Source organism: Coenobita brevimanus, chromosome 57 (assembly GCF_032717465.1).
Source record: "Coenobita brevimanus isolate Jiangsu-jjx chromosome 57, ASM3271746v2, whole genome shotgun sequence".
NCBI lineage: Eukaryota > Metazoa > Arthropoda > Malacostraca > Decapoda > Coenobitidae > Coenobita > Coenobita brevimanus.
The window spans coordinates 20,492,330-20,513,374 of NC_137010.1; the positions used below are offsets into that span (position 1 = coordinate 20,492,330).

Here is a 21,045-nt window from a genome sequence, read left to right on the forward strand (position 1 = left end):
GCCACCTCGTGTGGGATACATGGCGTCTGGCAATGAATGAATGAAAAAAAATTATTACTATTGTGGTGTTTTTATTATTATTATTATTATTATTATTATCCATCCATCATCCAATCCTACGTTGCCCCATGAGGAGCGTAGGAGCCCGGGGCTAGGCAGTTGGTCCTGACATTTAAGATGAGAGTGACCAACCTCACTCATCCCTGAGTGGCATTACGTGAGCAATAAACCCCAACCATCCCTTGGATATAAACCTTCACCTGCTCAATCCGATTGGAGCACAATAATTACCCACTAAACCACCAGGCGCCAAAATTTGGTTATATGGTTACCACCCAGCGTAGTAAATGGTTTCCTGGTGTACAGGAAACCATTTGGCTGTCACTCAGTGTAGAGTCACCCACAGGCAGAAGGAAGAGGAAAGAATGAAGGAATGAAAGACAGAAGAGGGAGTGTAAAGTCACCCGTAGGCAGAAGGACGAGGAAAGAATGAAGGAAAGAAGGATAGAAGAAGATGGAAGGAATGAAGGATGGAGGAGAGGACAGGTCAGACACCCGAGAGCAGCACATTGAGTGAGTGGATGGTGAGCGCCCCCACCTACCACAATTATTATTATTATTATTATTATTATTATAATTACGGTGATTTTATGCAGTTCGGAAAATTTTTACTCTTCGTGGTTGTGTTTTCACAACAGTTCTTATGTATTAACCCAACACGATTTTATTCTGCTGGGAATGAGCCATTGGAACCTGAAATTATTAGTACTGGTACTTTAGCCCTCTCGTGCTAGTGACATCTGTAGTATTTTATTTCATCTGACGCTACATGTTTTTATTCAGGCAAGAGTGAATTACAGGAGGCCGAGATTAACAAAGCACGGGATGATATGACATATTGCACGTCTTAATTCTCATATATCAGCCTGATATCGTTTTCTGTTGCTCATAACCCATTTCACTCGGTATCTCTGGCAGCTGGATTTTGTCCCGATATTGCTGTCTACCATCCTACCTAGGGTGGGCGACCACCACCTTTCTCTGCTGCAGTGCCAACATAAAATACAGCTCACAAACAATCCACTTTGCCCACACTTTATTGCAGTCCCCCACACCACAGCACTCTCAAAACATCACGCACCACACTATCACAACACAGACAGCTCTTCAGCATAACTTCAACACTCCTGAGCTGCGGCCTCATGTACGTAGACGTGAACCAGGTGGACTGTAGACTGAAGTTGCTCTTTTTGTGCAGTTCACCATGGTACTTTCGGGGTATAGGGTGGGAGTTAAGGGGCGTCTGTATATCCAGTCTGGAGCTGCCAGGTTATATCGTTGCCACCGCAAGAAGGCTTCCCTCTTTTCCGTCAGAATGATCCGTGATAACAGTTCTGAAGGTTTGATTATTGTAAAAAATAGTTAAGATCCTTTATTATTTTCCCAGGCCTTGGCCAACGTTCTCGTTGGTTTAGGAAGCTTTCTTACACCTTCTCCTGGTTGGTTTATTTCTGTGGCTGTGAGGTTCATCACATCATCTATATTGTTTATGCAATCTGTGTCGACTGCATAAACAGTAACGTGCAATGGAATACGAAGGTGCAATATGGCAAATAAATAGCTAGGGGAAAAGTGTACGGGAGTCTCCTTAACTGACGAGAATACGACCCCTTCCCCTTGGCCTGTGTTCTCGTTAGCTTGTAGTGGTTTTCAGGTACCTCTTCTGTAGCCATTTATTTGGAAGTGGACAGCTTATTAGTCTTTTGTATGATATTCAGTTTTCTTTATATCAACATAGATTGAATAACAGAATACAAAACTCTGCTGACATACTAAATACATAAATAAACTAGTAAGAAAGAGGTGATGACCAGAGTACGGTTTCTTTATACATTGCTTCACTCTTACACTCCTCCCCACTACCTGTTGTACGGTACCCTCACAGATTTTGTTTATGGCACTTTTTAAAAACTTGCATTAGCTACGTCTGGTTTTATCCTTCTCTGATTTTTTTTTTTTTTTTTTTTTTAAGCACCCTCAGAGCTTTCCCGTTGCTATTCTACCCAGGACTTGGAGCTCAGTGGCCTAGACTTACTTCCAGGCACCATTGATCTTCAGGCTCCCGTGCACCTTACCACACTATTTCCAGAACCCCTCCACCTCCTTGCCTGCCTCACCCCCTCCAAATCTGCCTCACTCCCTCCTAATCTGCCTCACTCCCTCCTAATCTACCTCACCCCTTACCTGTCTCACTTGTCCCTTACCTGCTTCACCCCTCCTAACGCAGCTCACCCTTGCCTGTCTCACCCCTTGCCTGCCTCACTCACCCTGTATTTGCCTCACTCCCTCCACACCTGTCTCTCCCCTTTACCTGCCTCACCTTTTACCTGCCTCACTGCATGCGTGCCTGCCTTCCGTTTCGACTGGCTCCCTCCTCCTCCCCCACCTCACTCCTTTACCTCCCCCCTTCCCTCATTCCCACTCTCCCCACCTCATTTCCCCTCCCCTCCCTTTCCCCTCCCTCCCTCCCCACCTTCCTTACTTCTCCCAACTTCTTTTTGATCCACCTCCTCCTTCTTTTCACCTCCCTCTCCCTTCTTCCTTCATCCCTTCCCCTGCTCCCTTCTTCAGACTCTTCCTCCCCTCCTCTGTCTCCCTACCGTTTTTCTTCCCCTCCCTCTTTCTATCTCATTCACCTCCTACCTCCATTTCTTACCTTTTTCTCTCCTCCGTATATTTTTTCCGTTTCGTTCTTTGTTACTTTTTCTGTCTCATATCCTAAGTTTCCCTTAACGTTTCCTTTTCTTCTCTCCATTCTTCTGTTCTCTCTCTTCCTTATCTCTCCCTCTTTTTCATCCCCCCCTCTCCTTTCCGATTCCCCACCCCATCCCCGTCTCCTTTCCCTCCCTTTCCCATTCTTCTTCCCTTCTCCTCTCATGCCCATTCTCTTCCCTTCTCTTCTGGCCATCCCCTTTCCATCCTTTCTGTTTTGCTTCCCCCTCCATTATCTTCATTTGCCTTTCCCCTCCCTCCCTCTTTCCTTCCCCTTTCCCTTCCCCCCTCTTGCCCTTCCCTTTCCATTTCCTTTTCTTGCCCTTCTCTTCCCTTTCCCTTCCGAAGTTCCTCCTTCCCCTCTCTTTTCCTTCCCCTTGCCTTTCATTTTCCATTTCCCCTTCCCCTTTCCCTTCCAGGCTTCTGTCCTTCCCTTTCCCGTCCCTTCCTCTTGTCACTACCAGTCCCCTCCCTTCTCCACAATTTTCCCACCACCATTACCACCTCCCTCTCCGTGTTCCCTCTCATATTATTTTGCCCCCCCCCCTCTCTCCTCCGGCAACCCCCTCCCTTGGTGTAGTGGAGTTTGGTGAGCCTGCCTGACCTACACTACCCAGCGCTTCACGAGACAGGTCAGCCCAGGTCATTCCAACCCACGGTATTGGTCGTGTCAGCAGGAGTCGCGGCGTTGTAGTTGGCATCTTGTATCATAGGTTACCACAGGACGTTACACGTGTGGGGATCTCGGGTGGTTTGGTCGTTAGTGCTGGCCCATTCAGGGGCGAGCATTTAAGATGGTGCAGTAGTATGACCGTGTTCTCACATGTTCATATCCTGTCGAGGCTACCTTGACGACACACAGTACAAACTCTCTCACTCAGAAATACAGCCACTTCATTACATCACATTTCCACATGTTTCTCTCACACTTCACTCCCAAACATGCCTCTCACCCCTGCATGAAGCGCTGGCTGGGGACGGGTCACTTTTCCAATGAAAAATTGGTGGTCTCTGACCCTGCAGATCCTTTGCCCCTCAGGAGCCATAAAACATGGCCAATGTAGTTTGTGTAATTGTGTTGCTTTCCCATGTCAGGCATACCGGACATCAGAGAGTTAAGTAGAATTTGTAATGATCGTGAAGTTGCTGTAACTTGTGTAAAGTAATTTTGTTCCTCCAGTGATGGAGGAATGTTCTTTGCTTTGGGGCAGTGCTGCAGCTTTTTCTCTCCCTCTTCTTGATAGAATTTTGGGCCTGTGAATATTATATGGCAGATAATGACAACAGGCTAGGATCTCACTCACACACACACACACACACACACACACACACACACACACACACACACACACACACACACACACACACACACACACACACACACACACACACACACACACACACGCGCACACACACACACACACACACACACACACACACACACACACACACACACACACACACACACACACACACACACACACACACACACACACACACACACACACACACACACACACACACACACACACACACACACACACACACACACACACACACACACACACACACACACACACACACACACACACACACACACACACACACACACACACACACACACACACACACACACACACACACACACACACACACACACACACACACACACACACACACACACACACACACACACACACACACACACACACACACACACACACACACACACACACACACACACACACACACACACACACACACACACACACACACACACACACACACACACACACACACACACACACACACACACACACACACACACACACACACACACACACACACACACACACACACACACACACACACACACACACACACACACACACACACACACACACACACACACACACACACACACACACACACACACACACACACACACACACACACACACACACACACACACACACACACACACACACACACACCATGTGAGGTGGAGGTCTACTGAGTCGTTATCAGCATTTCGCTTTATTAATCTCTGCCCAGTAACTTGACATAACTCAGTAGACCGAAACTTTGTTGTTCAGTAAAGACCTTCGTGTTACATACACTTATAATTATGGACGGATTGCATCATATGTGGCCACCCAGCTTTGTCTGACTTGGCTTATCGTGGAAGTGTGGATGCTCTGTCTTTTTTGTGTAAAACCCGCGTCAGCTCATGCTTGTTGAGTTGTTGCATAGCCGGGTGTTGGTCCTAGACGCACCAGAGCTGCAAAAAGGGTACACTGATCCTTGTTTTGTTGTTTGACCACCCAGTTCAGCAGGTGTTTTATGTATACTAGTGTGCACTTGTACAACAGCATGCCAGAGTTTGTAGTTCAGTATGCTAAACTGGACATCTTTAAACGTTGCGTGAATAGTTTTCTTGTGTCCAGTCTTTAGTTTTCTTTCTGTCTGGTTTTAGTCTTGTCATCCCTCTTCTGTTGTTTCTCCTCTGATGGAGACACCTGTGATCTGTTGTGCGTCACTTGCCCTATTCCGTCAGAGGGGTGCAATGTGTATAATTAAAACAGTACGCAGTAAATATAGGCGGTGTCAGAATGCTATAGGTCATTGGAAGCCACCTCAGGTTTGGGAAGTCAGAATAAAGTCATCACAGATCGTTATTGATTATCAGGTCATTACAGGTGGTGTCAGGGTATTATTAGTGATGTTAAACTATTATAGGTGTTGTCAGGTGATATCAGGTCATATAGGTGGTATCAGGTCATTATGTGGTATCAGGTCATTATAGGTGGTTAGGTCATTATAGGTTGTCAGGTCTTTCTAATGTCGTCAGGCTGTCTGTCAGGTCAGTATAGGTAGTGTCAGGTCATAAGTGGTGTCAGGTCATAATAGATGTGGTAAGGTCATTGTAGGTGGTGTCAGATTATAAGTCTTGTCAGATTACAGTTGAACAAGTCATCATAATGTAGGTGGTGTCAGGTCATGGAAGGTAGTATCAGGTAAGTACCAAAAGAGATGTGAGGTCATTATAGGTGGTGTCAGGTCATTGAAAATGGCGTCAGACGGTTATACAGTAGGTGGTGTCAATTTATAGGTTGTGTCAGGTGTGGGTGAGGGGTGAAGGGGAGAGAGGCGTCAGATCTGTGAGGGGTGAGGGGTTCTATAGACAGGTGAGGAACCACACTGTATACTGCATGTGACTAGAGGGTTCAGGGGGCTACAGATAGGTAATGGCTACAGTTTATGCCTACAGACAGTTCAGAGTGCCACAGGCAGTATGTAGCTACTAACACTTGACATCTCAAAGGCTTTCAATCGAGTCTGGCATAAATCTTTAATTTCTAAACTGCCCTCTTACGGTTTCTACACTTCTATCTTTGCCTTCATCTATAGCTTCCTTTCTGGTCGTTCTATAGCTGCTGTTGTAGACGGCCACCGTTCTTCTCCTAGATCTATCAAGAGTGGTGTTCCTCAGGGCTCTGTCGTATCACCAACTCTTATTCATCAGTGACCTTCTATGCTGTACATCTAACCCTATCCACTCATACGCGAGTGATTCCACCCTTCACCTTTCCATTCGCTTTTTGCAGTGTCCGTCTCAGCAGTTACCTCAACAGACATGAGATGAGGCAATGGCACACGTATAATATCTGACTTGGCTCGTATTTCTTATTGGGGTAAAAGTAATCTTGTTGTTTTTAATGCATCAAGGACTCAGCTTTTATACCCATCAACTCGACAAAATCTTCCACTGGAGTACCCACTAATGTTTAATAATATCCAGCTCAATCCCGCATCATCCTCAAACATATATGGGGTTTCATTCTCTTGGGACTTATCTTGGAAAGATCGTATTAAATCTCTTGTAAAATCTACATTCAGGAGATTTGATGTGCTAAGCCGACGCCGTACCTTCTTTACCTCTGCACAGTTGTTGACTTTATACACGGGTTTTATTCGCCCCTGTGTAGAGTACAACTCTCATGTGTGGGGAGGCTTCCCATATACAGCTTTTCCCAAAAGGGTGGAGTCAAAGGCTTTTCGTCTCATTAACTCTCCTTCTCTTACTGGCTCCCTTCAACCCCTGTCTCTTCGCCACACTGTTGCATCTTTATCTCTTTTCTGTCGCTACTTCAATAGTCACTGCTCCTCTGAACTGTCTGCTTGCATCCTTCCACCTATATGACGGGCGCGTAGCACCCGTCGAGCAACAAACTCTCATCCCTCTTCTGTCCATCTCTCTAATGCAAAAGTTAACCGTTACTCCCAGCCCTTCATTTATACAACAGGTCAGCTCTGGAACTTTCTCCCTCTGTTTGTATTTTCTACTTCCTATGATCTCCAGTCTTTCAAAAGCAGTGTGTCCAAGCATCTCGAAATGAACGGATCTTGAATTTAGCTCTCTTTTGAATTGTTCTTGCTTTTTTCTTCGAATGAAGGATTTGCGGGCTCCTGGCCCTTGGTTCCTTCTTCCTTGCCTAAGAAAAAAGAAAAAAGTAGTTTTGGTCTGTAGATAGTTTTGGGTTATAGACAGTTTGGGGCTACAGACGGTTTGGGGCTACAGACGGTTTGGGGCTACAGACAGTTTGGGGCTACAGACAGTTTGGGGCTACAGACAGTTTGGGACAATAGACAGTTTGGGGCTACAGACAGTTTGGGGCTGTAGACAGTTTGGGGCTACAGACAGTTTGGGGATACAGACAGTTTGGGACAATAGACAGTTTGGGGCTGTAGACAGTTTGGGGATACAGACAGTTTGGGACAATAGACAGTTTGGGGCTGTAGACAGTTTGGGGCTACAGACAGTTTGGGGCTACAGACAGTTTGGGGCTACAGACAGTTTGGGGCTACAGACAGTTTGGGGCTACAGACAGTTTGGGGATACAGACAGTTTGGGGATACAGACAGTTTGGGACAATAGACAGTTTGGGGCTGTAGACAGTTTGGGACAATAGACAGTTTGGGGCTGTAGACAGTTTGGGGCTACAGACAGTTTGGGGCTGTAGACAGTTTGGGGCTACAGACAGTTTGGGGCTACAGACAAGACAGGGCAGTAGACATCGACACGTGGAATGGAGGGGGCTGAGACAGGGGGTCGAGGGGTGGTGGAGGGGAGGAGTGAGGGGTGGTGGAGCGAAGGCGTGAGGGGTGGTGGAGGGAAGGGGTGAGGGGTGGTGGAGGGAAGGGGTGAAGGGTGGTGGAGGGAAGGGGTGAAGGGTGGTGGAGGGAAGGGGTGAGGGGTGGTGGAGGGAAGGGGTGAAGGGTGGTGGAGGGAAGGGGTGAAGGGTGGTGGAGGGAAGGGGTGAGGGGTGGTGGAGGGAATGGGTGAGGGGTGGTGGAGGGAATGGGTGAGGGGTGGTGGAGGGAAGGGGTGAGGGGTGGTGGAGGGAAGGGGTGAGGGGTGGTGGAGGGAAGGGGTGAGGGGTGGTGGAGGGAAGGGGTGAGGGGTGGTGGAGGGAAGGGGTGAGGGGTGGTGGAGGGAAGGGGTGAGGGGTGGTGGAGGGAAGGGGTGAGGGGTGGTGGAGGATAGGGGTGAGGGGTGGTGGAGGGTAGGGGTGAGGGGTGGTGGAGGGAAGGGGTGAGGGGTGGTGGAGGGAAGGGGTGAGGGTAGGGGGGTATGACCTGCACGCCGCTACACTGGTCTGGGAACCCTGAATTGCTCGTGATATATAGTCCTACACCCCCTCCAGCCTGCCTTACCACCCCCCACACCCCTCACCCTCACCCCTGCCTCACTCTCTCCCTCCCTACCACCCTACCGTCCTTACTACTTCCCTTTCTGCATCCCTCACAACTCCCTACCTGCCTGCCTCACCACCACCCTGCTTTCTTACCTGCCTCACTACCACCCTGCATTCTTACCTGCCTCACTACCACCCTGCCTTCTTACCTGCCACACTACCACCCTTCCTTTACCTGCCATACAACCACCTTTCCTGCCTGCCTCACTACCACCATGCCTGTCTGCCTCATTACCATCTTACATGCCTGCCTAACTACAATCCTCCCTGCCTCCCTCACTACTATCTTGCCTGCCTTCCTCACCTCTCTTTATGCCTCCCTACCATCTTGCCTGCCTGCTTCAACTCTCTTTATCCCTCCCTACCTGCTTCATTACTTCTCTGACTGACGTCTTTCCTGCCTGCCTTCCTCTCTATCTCTCTGCCTGTCTGCCTGCCTTTCTCTACCTCCCTGCCTGCCTTTCTCTACCTCCCTGCCTGCCTTACTACCCCCTTAGCTGCCTGCTGCCTTCTCTCTTCTTCCATGACACCCCTGCCTTCCTCTCATTCAACTACGTGCTGCTGCCTCCCTTTGCTTTCTACCTCCTCTCTCACTCCTCCTCCGTAGATCGTGCTTCCCTTCCTCCCTTTCCTCTCAACTTCCTGTCTACAGTACTCATATCTCTCCTGCCTTAGCCTACATCTCTACCTAACTTCCCCTGACTCACCCTAGTTCCCAGCCTCACATCCCCTGCCTCATTCTAGTTCCCAGCCTCACTTCCTCTACCTCACCCTAGCTCCCTGCCTCACTTCCTCTACCTCACCCTAGCTCCCTGCCACACTTCCTCTACCTCACCCTAACTCCCTGTCTCACTTCCTCTACCTCACCCTAGCTCCCTGCCTCACTTCGTCTGCCTTACGCTAGCTCCCTGCCTCACTTCCTCAACAGCACGCTAGTTCCCTGCCTCTTTTGCCCTGCCTCAGCCTATATCTTTGCCTGACTTCCCCTGCCTCTCCTTAAGCTTCCGTACCACCCATCCTTTATTCCTGCCTCACCTCCCGCACAGCGTGCCTCACCACCTCCTGCCAGAGCCAGTAGTAAGTGCATAGATACACGGCACCCAGACGGTAAGGTTCATTCTTGGTGGTCCAGCCATGATAATAATTAGAAGAGTTACTGTAATCATGGAAATTAAAAAGAAAAAGGGGGAGGGAGGATAACAGGGCAGCAGGCACTCCCTTAAGCTGTGAGGCCATAGGGTATCAGCTGTTCAGGATATATTCAGGCCTGAAGTAACAGAATGAAATGTGGGGGAGCGATTGAAATAAGTAGCTTCTGAAAAATGAGACTACTAATTTTAGGGTATAAAATTAATACTAATCATTTTACACACACACACACACACACACACACACACACACACACACACACACACACACACACACACACACACACACACACACACACACACACACACACACACACACACACACACACACCGTATATATATATAGATAGATAGATAGATAGATAGCCATATATACATATACGTAATTTTGACGTAAGAATACGTGCCGAGTATGATCGTGTAAAATTTAGGAGTAGCCTAGCAACTTATTTATGTGTTCAGTGTCAAGGAGTAAGACCCAAAGTGCCTACATCAATCATGCTCAAGGACTTTGTCCAAAACGTAACTGCTTATGAATGCATAATTTATTAACCCAGTCTGTGAGAGGAGGCAGTTATGACTGTTTGTATCTCGTATGTGCTGTTGTTTAGGTACTGATACATGCTTGTGTCATCCCAACCTTGCTCCCTTCTACCATCCAACCTCTGTCTTGGCGTCCTCCTTGCCTTTATCTTGCCTACCCCTCCGTCCTTCTATCCCCTCCCCTGTATATTCTACCAATCGCCCCCCCCCCCTCTACTCTCCTTACTCCCTGCTTCTACCCTATCTCCCTTCTCCCCGTACCTGTCCCTTCTCCACCCCCTCTACCTACTTCTCTGCCTCCCTCCTCCCCCTCCCCCTCCCCCTCCCTCCTCCTTTACTTCTCTCACTACCAGCTTCACTATTAATACTCCGTGCCTGCCTGCCCCCTTCCTCCCCTGCCTGCCGCTTGCATGACTGCCTGCTGCCTGACTACTTGCTGGGTACCTCTTTGCATGGCTACCTGTTGCCCCGCCCCCCCTTCCCCCAGCCTACCGTCTACCACCCTGTCTACCTCTGGCCTCAGTGTCTGCACCGTCTGCCGCCTCACACCTTACCTGCTGCATACTTCTCTCCCTGTTTTTCTGCCTGTCTCTGTCTGTGCAGCTGTCTTTATGTCTACCAGTTTACATGTCTGTACCTGACTTCTTCTCTGTTCACACACATGTCTGTGTTTTCTCACTTGTCTGTATCTGCCCTTCTTTCAGTCTGTAGTGCTGTGTGTATACAGGTCAGCCTGTAAAGGTCTCTTCTAGAACTCTGTACATGTCTGTCAGCAAGCCAATCTGTATATTTGTGTCTACCAGTCAGTTTGTATATCTGTCTGTCTACCTATCAGTTCGTACGTCCGTGTCTACCAGTCAGTCTGTACACGTGTCTGCCTTCGAAGAAGTGTACATTTGTCAATCTGCCAGTCACTGTGCTTCTGTCTGTTCATCACGCAGTGCGTACGTCAGTCTCTACCAGTCAGTTTTTACAGCTGTCTTTCTACTCGTTGCCTGTCTGTAGCTACACCTGTTTTTCTGTGTATGAACTTTTTTGTCTGTCTTTTCACGTGTGCTTACACACATGTTTTGTCTGTGTTTCTGACTGTATCCATGTTTACACCACCACTGTGTGTTGGTACACCTGTGTGCCGTACATCAGTGTTTATACATCCGCCTTTTACACGTATCTAATTATATGTACCTGCTTCGTGGCACCTGTATATAAATATATACATTCAAAATTTACCCCTAACCCAATATTTCCATCTGTCTGTTCACCAGTCTGCCGGTACACGTGTGTATACAGCTATATCCGCACTTGACTTTCTCTACACCTGTATATTTACCCCTTTCTTTCTGCTTACTTGTATGTTTGTACATCTGTACGTACGCGCATGTTTACTGTACACCTATCACATTCTACACACCTTTCTCTTCAGACCTCTATCTGTATATGTCTTTATATACATACCTGAAGCTGTACACCAGTTTGTCTGACTACACACACACACACACACACACACACACACACACACACACACACACACACACACACACACACACACACACACACACACACACACACACACACACACACACGTCTACCTACTTGCCCGTTTATCTACACACATATGTACCGTTCCTACACACCTGCTTGTCTGTACACACCTGTCTCTATCCATTTGCATACGAGTCTAAATACTATTCTGCCTGTCCATCTAGAGTATATCTTTGTCTACCTGTATGTCTGTCTGCTTGTATGTCTGCCTGCCTGTATGTCTGCTTGCCTGTATCCATACACCTCTGTGTGTCTATCATCATACTTCAATCTGTCGACATAGATTTCTTTCAACATAACTTGTCTATCAGCATGCCTGTCTGTCCATCAGCATACCTGTCTCTATCTGTCTACATGTCTGTCCTCGTTTACATAGCTGTTTGTCTATCTACATGCTTGTCTGTCTATCTACATACCTGCCTGTCTGTCTACATATCTGTCTGTCTCTCCGTGTGCCTGTCTCTTTCTAGATGCCTGTCTGTCTACATACCTATCCATCTAACTATCTATATGTCTGTCACCACATACCTGTCTCGATACCTGTATGTACATGTGTATCTAGCTACATGTATATATATTCACTTACATGTGTACACGTATTAGTATACCTCTGTTTGTGTACATATCTATTTACTTACGTGTCTGTCAGCATACCTGTCTGTCTATCTGCATACCTGTCTATCTGCATACCTGTCTATCTACATACCTGTCTATCTGCATACCTGTCTATCTACATACATGTCTGTCTGCATACCTGTCTATCTACATACCTGTCTATCTGCATACCTGTCTATCTACATACCTGTCTGTCTGCATACCTGTCTGTCTACATACCTGTCTGTCTGCATACCTGTCTATCTGCATACCTGTTTTCCTCAGTGCATTCCTTCTCTACCTGCCTTCCTGCCTACTTACCTCAGTACTTACCTACTGTCTTCATACCTACTGATTGACATACTTATACCCTCAGACACTTACCTTATACCTACTGACTCACCTGCTAACACCTCCTTACCTTTCACCTACTGACGCAACTACTAACACCTGCCTTAACTTATACTTGTTGACACCTACTTGCCTTATACCTATTGACAGATCTAGTAACACCTACTTGTACCTGCTGACTCGACCACTAATATCCATTTATACTTACCTTATATCTGCTGACTCACCCACTAACATCCACTTATACTTGCCTTATACCTGCTGACTCAACCACAAACATCCACTTATACTTTCCTTACACTTAACTTACACCTGCTGACTCACCCACCAACACCTACTTATACTTACCTTATACCTACTGACACATCCACTAACACCACTTATACCTCCCTCATACCCACTGACATACCCACTAACGCCTACTTATACGTGCTTATACCTGCTAACTCTTCCTTTAACATTTACTTTTACATACCTTATACCTGCTGACTCACCCACTAACACTTACTTATACTTAACTTATATCTCTTGACACCCACTAACATCCACTTATACTTCCCTTATACCTGTTGACTCACCCACCAACACCTACTTATTCTTACTTGTAGTTACCAGTTACTTGCTGACTCACCCACAAACACCCACTTATACATACCTTATACCTACTGACTCACCCACTAACATCCACATATACCTAATGACCCACCCACCAGCACCAGCCGTACTTACCATACACTTGCCGACACTTGCCTTACAGTATACTTGCTGTGTGACCTGTGAACTCCTTCTTACCTTTTGCTTACTAAGTCCAACGGTACTTACCTAATACCTATTTACACCTACTAGCCTAATTCTTAATGACGCCTACTTACCGTCTACCAACTGACACCTACGTATCTTACAGCCTAGCTACTTACACCTGCATGTTTTATAGGTTACCTGCTAATGCCTACTTAACGTACAGTTACTGACGACTGACGCCTACTCACCTTATTTTTGCTGAAATCTACCTACCTCATACCCCGTGACATTTTCTTACGTAGTCCTAACAGACACCCACCGAAACACCGTATATGTCTGCTGACATCTACTTACTGTATGCTCATTTTTATCCACTTATTGTATACTGACTGACACCTACTTAACTGATTCCTACCAACACTTACTTAACGTACACCTACTGACACCTTGCCATGTACCGTACCTGCTAATACCTACATATTGAATAGCATTTGATACTTACTCTCCTTATTCCTGCGAACACCTACTTACCCTATACCTACTTACCTTATGCCAGTTAATATCTGCCTAGCTACTCACTGGCCTACCTACACCTATTGACAGTTTTTACCAGACTGAACAACATTAGACAGCATGTTCTCTGAGACCCAGCAGTGCTTCTATTCGCATTAGATGGAGCACACAACTTGGCACATCTCTTCTTGTCTACTGATATCCTTCCTTCATACTGAATACACACTACAGCTAGCTGCATACAGGAGATTCCATACTGAATACACACTAGAACCGTCTACAGTACATGCAGTGCCGTCCATACTGAATACATGCAAGGGTTGTCTCATGCAGGGCCGGTGTGACGGTGTTATCATGGTGTTTTTTATGACATGTCCGTGGGTCTTGTGGAAGATCAGTAAGGATTTGTGTCCAGCAGTCCAATCCTGTGTCACTTGACCAACAGCTCCCCTCTACTTACCTCATACTTACTGACTGACGTACTTACCGTTTTCCCATCTGTTTATCTGCCTTCCTACCTACTTACCAACCTACCTACCTACCTACTAACCCAGTTAATCTTCTTACATGCCTGTATCTTACTCTGCCTCTCCCTGCATTTGATTATACGGAGAATTTTTGTGTTTGTCAACCATTTAACTACCATTGTTCCTCAGCTGTCTCTGATGTACAATGTCGGTCAGGTAACATAATCAGTCGGCATAAGTGTTACAAGGGCAACAGTGTAAATGGTTCATTGTTTTGCTGGTTGACCTAAGACGTAATAAATTTGTCCAGAAGCAGGCCTGTCACATCCAATACTGCCCAACCAGGTCATTTAAGACACGTTCAGAATAATTTGGGTACAGTCATACGTGTTCTCAGGTCCATTCAGCCATGTTCACACCCACACAGAGCTCTTTAGGCCCCTTCCTGTTGACTTAGGTCCTGTCAGGTCAATTTTGGTCCATTAGGATTAATTCAGGGTAGTTCAAATCCAGCTAGGGTCACTGAGGCACTTCAAATCCAGTTCAGGTCAATTATCAGTACAGATTAGTTCAGGTATACTGAATTTCGAATCAGTGAAGTCGATACAAAAACCATTCAATCTACTTTGGATCTGTCCAAGCCCCGGAGGCCGTTCACATCATTTGTGAACAGAAGTCAGGTTGTCAGTTTTGAGCCATTCAGTTACTGAGGTCCATTTAGGTCAGTTCACATCTCTTTTTATGCCCATTCATTTCCTCCACATCCATTCGTGCTTAAGTCAGTTCAGCCAAGTTCGGTTCCAGCCAGGTACGTCTACGCCCAGTTAGGTTCATTCAGCTCCTTCACACCCAGTCGAGCCAATAAGATCAGGTCAAGTCCATTCAAGTAAGTTCAGGACCACTTACAGTATATTAGTTTTTAAGTTAGGTCAGTTAAACAGTTTCACGTCCATTGACATCTGTTCAAGTCAACTTATATCGATTCCAGCCATTCCAGTTAATTTTAGTCACACTTAGATCCAGACTTTGTATAAGAGGCAGCGTTTACAGTGGAAAGGTGTAAGTCACAGTTTTGTCTTGGAAGCTGGATGGAGGGCAGGGGGCAGAAAAAGGATGTAATGGGTGGAAAGGAGTGGGTGGTGTTTCTTTTACTTAGTACCAGTTTTTGTTGGGTGATGATGTGATGAGTTGAGGGCAGTGGTTAGCGCTTCTGCTTGGTGCCAGATCATATAGGATGATAAACTGATGAATTGTGCTTCTTGTTTGTTTACAACATTATACAGAACCGTTTCTGAACTGGCGATGCTGTATATGCGCGCTCTGTTTGGTGTCTAGTCTCTCTTCCAGTGTGCAGTGCTTTCCGTGGGAGGAAGGGTCTCAGTCAACAAATGCGTCATGTATCTTCCTAAGCATGATAACTGTGAAGGTAGAGGGGTTTAGTTAGTTGTATGTATATGACAGGACAGGGTTGGTTTCTTATGTGCCTGATTACTTGTACTGCAGGGGAGAATTTGACTATTTTTGCTATACAAGTGCCGTGAGAGGTGGGACGGTGTGAGATGATGGTTGGTGGTAGATTAGGGTAGGGCGGTGTAGGCTGGCTAGTATATAGCCTGGCAATGGCCTAATTCAAAGTTTATCCAAGAGGAAGAGGGTAGGCACCCACCATTCTCATATAACTGATGTCTGGCGGTGCAGGTGAAATCCATCCATCCGTCCATCATCCAATCCTACTTTGCCCTATGAGGAGCGTAGGAGTCCGGTGCTAGGCATGTTGGTCCTGACATTTAAGATGAGAGTGACCAGCCTTACTCATCCCTGAGTGGCATTACGTGAGCAGTAACCCCAACCACCCCTTGGATATAAACCTTGACCTGCTCAATCCGATTGGAGCGCCGCAGTTACCCACTAAACCACCAGGTGCTATAAATTGGTTATATGGTTACCACCCAGCGTAGTAAATGGTTTCCTGGTGTACAGGAAACCATTTGGCTTGTCACTCAGTGTAGTCACCCACAGGCAGAAAAAGAGGAAAGAATGAAGGAAAGAAAGACAATAGAGGGAGCGTAAAGTCACTCGCAGGCAGATGGACGAGGAAAGAACGAAGTAAAGAAAGACAAAAGAGGAAAGGAAGGAGGAGAAGAAAGGGCAGACACCCGAGAGCAGCACTACATCGAGTGAGTGGATGGTGAGGGCCCCTACCTACCACTAATATATATATATATATATATATATATATATATATATATATATATATATATATATATATATATATATATATATATATATATCATCATCAGCCGTTTGCCTATCCCGACCGAAGTCGGGACGATACAACCAATGTATCTCTACCAAGTGGCTTAGGCTGTCTGGTAGAGATTGTATGTAGGGTGAGAAGTGCTTGTAAGTGTAATTGTAGTGGCTTTGGATGTGTGTGCAGTCTGTGAACCAAGTGTAATCGGCCCGCGCAAGCTGACTGGGTGCAAGCATACTTTATAGTAAGCGACACTGGTTCAACCACAGCACCCCTTGTGTCCACCAATGCAGTTTATGACCCTGGCGGGGCGCGAACCCTGGCTCACCCGTGTACGAAACGCACACTCTACCACTGAGGCTCCATATATATATATATATATATATATATATATATATATATATATATATATATATATGGCTCCATATATATATATATATATATATATATATATATATATATATATATATATATATATATATATAAAATCATCTCATCTCATCAGCCGTTTGAGTGTCCACTGCAGGACCAGCCTAGCTCGACCGAAGTGGGGACGATACAGCCAATGTATCTCTACTAAGTGGCTTAGGCTGTCTAGTAGAGATTGTATGTATGGAGAGAAGTGCTTGTAAGTGTAATTGTAGTGTTGGAGTAGCTTTGGATGTGTGTATAGTCTGTGAACCAAGTGTAATCGGCCCGCGCAAGCCGACTGGGTGCAAGCGTACTTTATAGTATGCGACACTGGTTCAACCACAGCACCCCTGATGTCCGCCAATGCAGTACGTGGCCAGAAGAACGCTCCCAAAGTTTATTACCCTGGCGGGGCGCGAACCCTCGTTCTTCAGTGTACGAAAATGCACACTTTACCACTGAGGCTCACACACACACACACACACACACACACACACACACACACACACACACACACACACACACACACACACACATATATATATATATATATATATATATATATATATATATATACACAAGTCTGTTGAAGATGTGTTTAGCGTCATGTAAGTGGAATCATTTGCCAACAATTTTATATCCATTGCGTCTGGTATTGTATGGTAGATCTATTGTGAAATATTTTTCGACAACCAAATTTTCATGTCATTTGAAGATATTATATACTGAATCCCTACATAGGCTGCATTTAGTTAATGTAATCAGGTTCAACTCTTCTACTGTTATCGTTCCTCATTTGGTTTGTGGTTTACTTCTCAGTCTTGGTATTTTTGTCGCCTTTCGCTGTACTCTCAAGCTCCTCCATATCGTTTTTGTAATAAGAGGACCAGAACTGGGTGCAGTACTCAGAATGTGGGCATACTAAGGAATTATACAAGGTGAGGACGATATTTTTCGATTATATTCGAATTCTCGACCTATGAATCCAATTAATTCTTTTTAACAGTCTCTGTGCACTGTTGGCTTGGTTTCAGGTAACCTGTTGTTATGCTGTATCTCCTAAGTCTTTTTCTTGGTTTACACTATCAAGTTGAACGTTATTAATGGTCTTACTGGTCTTTACGTTTTTACCGCCAGTGTTTAGCACTCTGTATTTATTAATGTTGATCCATTAGCCATGTTTGGGCCCAGTTTAACAGTTGATCAAAATCTATCTGCTTTGCCTGTCTCTTCAATGCTGTGTTTGCTCTCACCTATTTTATCATCAACAGCAAATTTAGAAATCTTTCAGAAAAATCCTTCATCAATACCATTTACTTATATTTAAAAAAGAAAGTATGACCTAACTGTGAACCAAGTGGCACTCCACTTGTAACGTCGATCCATCTGATTCTTTTCCAATTAAAACTACTTTCGTGCGGTAAGCAAGTTTCCCATCCACCCGTGCACACTGCCACTGGAGCCAAGTGTCTTAGCTTGTGAAGGAATTTTTTGTGAAGGACGTAGAGCCGCAGCATTTTTTCCCACTGACCTGTGTGGAATAAGCTGCAAAATGACGAAAATCTTGGTCAAGTTAAGCTGAAAGAACTATATCGGCACTCGTCGAAAATGAGTTACCACAACAGCCATGTGAGATACCGTGACGAGCGTTGCATACCAAGTTGATGTGACTTGATAGACCATGCAGGCCAGAAATGATGGGTCACAAGTCAGCGTTATAATGGATCATCATCAGTGACTTCAGCCTCACACTACTCGTATATAACTCCACCCTCACACTGCATGACCCAGCCCTCACATTACGTAACCCCACCCTCATATAACATGACCCGACCCTCACACTAAATGTTCCCACTCTCACTCAATATAATTCCACCCTCACGCTGTTTGCCCCCACCGTCACATTGCTTTACTCTCACACTGCACGACACTGCTCGTATGTTAAAATGTCAGTAACTCATACACTGTACGACCTCACACTCAGATTGCACAGATCCTTTTCGTATTGCATCACTCCACCTTCACACTGCATAGTCCCATGCTCATACTGCTTGACTCCACTTTCACACTACATAACCCAGCTCACGCAATGAATGACCCAACCCTCACACTGCATGACCTCACCCTTATATTAGAAAACCCCACCATCACACTGCATGACCCCTCCCTTACACTTCATGACTCCATGCTTACTTCATGATCCCGCCCTTACACCATATTATGATCCTACCTGCACACTACGTGACCCTACCCTCACACTGCATGATCCTGCTTGGCCCCTCCCACACACTGCATGACCCTACCCTCACACTGCATGATCCTGCTTGGCCCAACCCACACACTGCATGACCCTAGTGTCACACAGTGTAGACCCACTCTCCTACTTCAGTCTGAAATCAGAAGGAGGTTGTAAATGAACAGATAGATAAATGTTGGATAAATAAAAAGTTTGCATTTTTTATTTATTACAATATTTTAATTTACTCTTGAAGCTGTTCTGAATATATGTCAGAAACGTTGATGGAAAGGAAACTAGAGTACCAGAAAAAGGAGAGGGGGGGAGGACAGGATTGAACTAGGGAAGGAGGGAGGGATGAAAACAATAGGGAAGGTTACGGGAGGAAAGAACTGTCGGTAAGGAGGATGAGAAAGAAGTATGAAAAAAGGAAAGAGGGGCGAAAAGGGGAAAGAGCAGAGAAAAGTACGGTATACATTAGTAGAAAGAAAGGGAGAGAGGATATATATATATATATATATATATATATATATATATATATATATATATATATATATATATATATTGGAATGAGAGAGGGAGAGAAAGTAGTGAGAAGTGAATGAAGGAAGGACTCACACGAAGAAGACTGGAACTGAGGGGGGAAGGGCGGCGATGCAGGGGAGTCAGAAAAAGGGAGGGGAGGGAGGGGGAGGGAATGGTTGGAGAGAGGAGGGTAGGGGAAGGACGAGGGATGGAGGAGAGGAGATGGGGATAGGTAGAGAAAAGAAAAGAGAGGAAGGAAGAGGGGATAGGGAGGAGAGGAGAAGGAAAAAAGGTGGAGGAAAGAAATAGACAAGAGGAGGGAGGAGAATTACTGTGTAGGGAAAGGGGGAAGAAGGGAGGAAAGGGGAAATAAAGAGAAAAGGGAGGGAGGAGGGATAGGCAGAGAGGGGAGGGGGAGATAGATCAGGGAGTAGAGAGTGGGGAAGCAGAGATAGAGAGGGGAGGGGAGTGGGGAGGGGTGTAGAGTAAGGCACCCTTGAACCTGGAGAGAAGAGAATCATTTGTTGGCCGACGGAGCAACATGACTAGGGCGTGTTCTATCCCCCATCCCCCCTTACCCCCACTCTGCTCCTGCCCCCTCCCTCTCTCCCCAACCTCTTACCCCTTAACCCCTACCCCTCTCTTTCTCTCTCTCTCTCTCTCTCTCTCTCTCTCCTCTCCTCTCCTCTCCTCTCCTCTCCTCTCCTCTATTTTTCCCTTCCCTTCCCTTCCCTTTACCCTTCACTCCTTCATAACCCCTCTCTTCTCCATAAACTCCTTCCCCTCGTCTCCCCTCTCCTCCTTTTTCCCTCTCCGCTTCTTCCCTTTTTTTCTACCCTCCCCTCACCTCTCCTTCCTCCCCCTCTCCTCTTCCTCCCCTTCTGGCCCCCCTTCCCACTCGTTCAATTTATTTTTATTTTTACTTTTTTTTCACTCAGCTATTCCTGGGTGTGTATTTTGGTATACTGGGCTGGGCTATGTTGGCCTATATTTGGCGGCTATGTGGACGTCCGGTGGTGGAGGTGTTTGGGGTATGTTAGGGTATGTTGCGATGTGTGGATGAGCTAGGTTGGATATGTGTGGGTTTGATGATTGGAGTATGTCGCGATAGGGTATGTTAGGTGAGTTTGTTTTATGTTGGGTAGGGTATATTAGCCTGTGTTTAGTGGGGTATGTTGGGTAGGGTATG

General features: G+C 46.0%; 1 protein-coding gene across 1 annotated transcript in view; it reads left to right on the plus strand.

The window, feature by feature from the left end:
• lft (Limb expression 1 family member lowfat) overlaps positions 1-21,045 on the plus strand; it is a 189,464-nt gene that overhangs the window by 35,477 nt on the left and 132,942 nt on the right. The window lies entirely within an intron of this gene.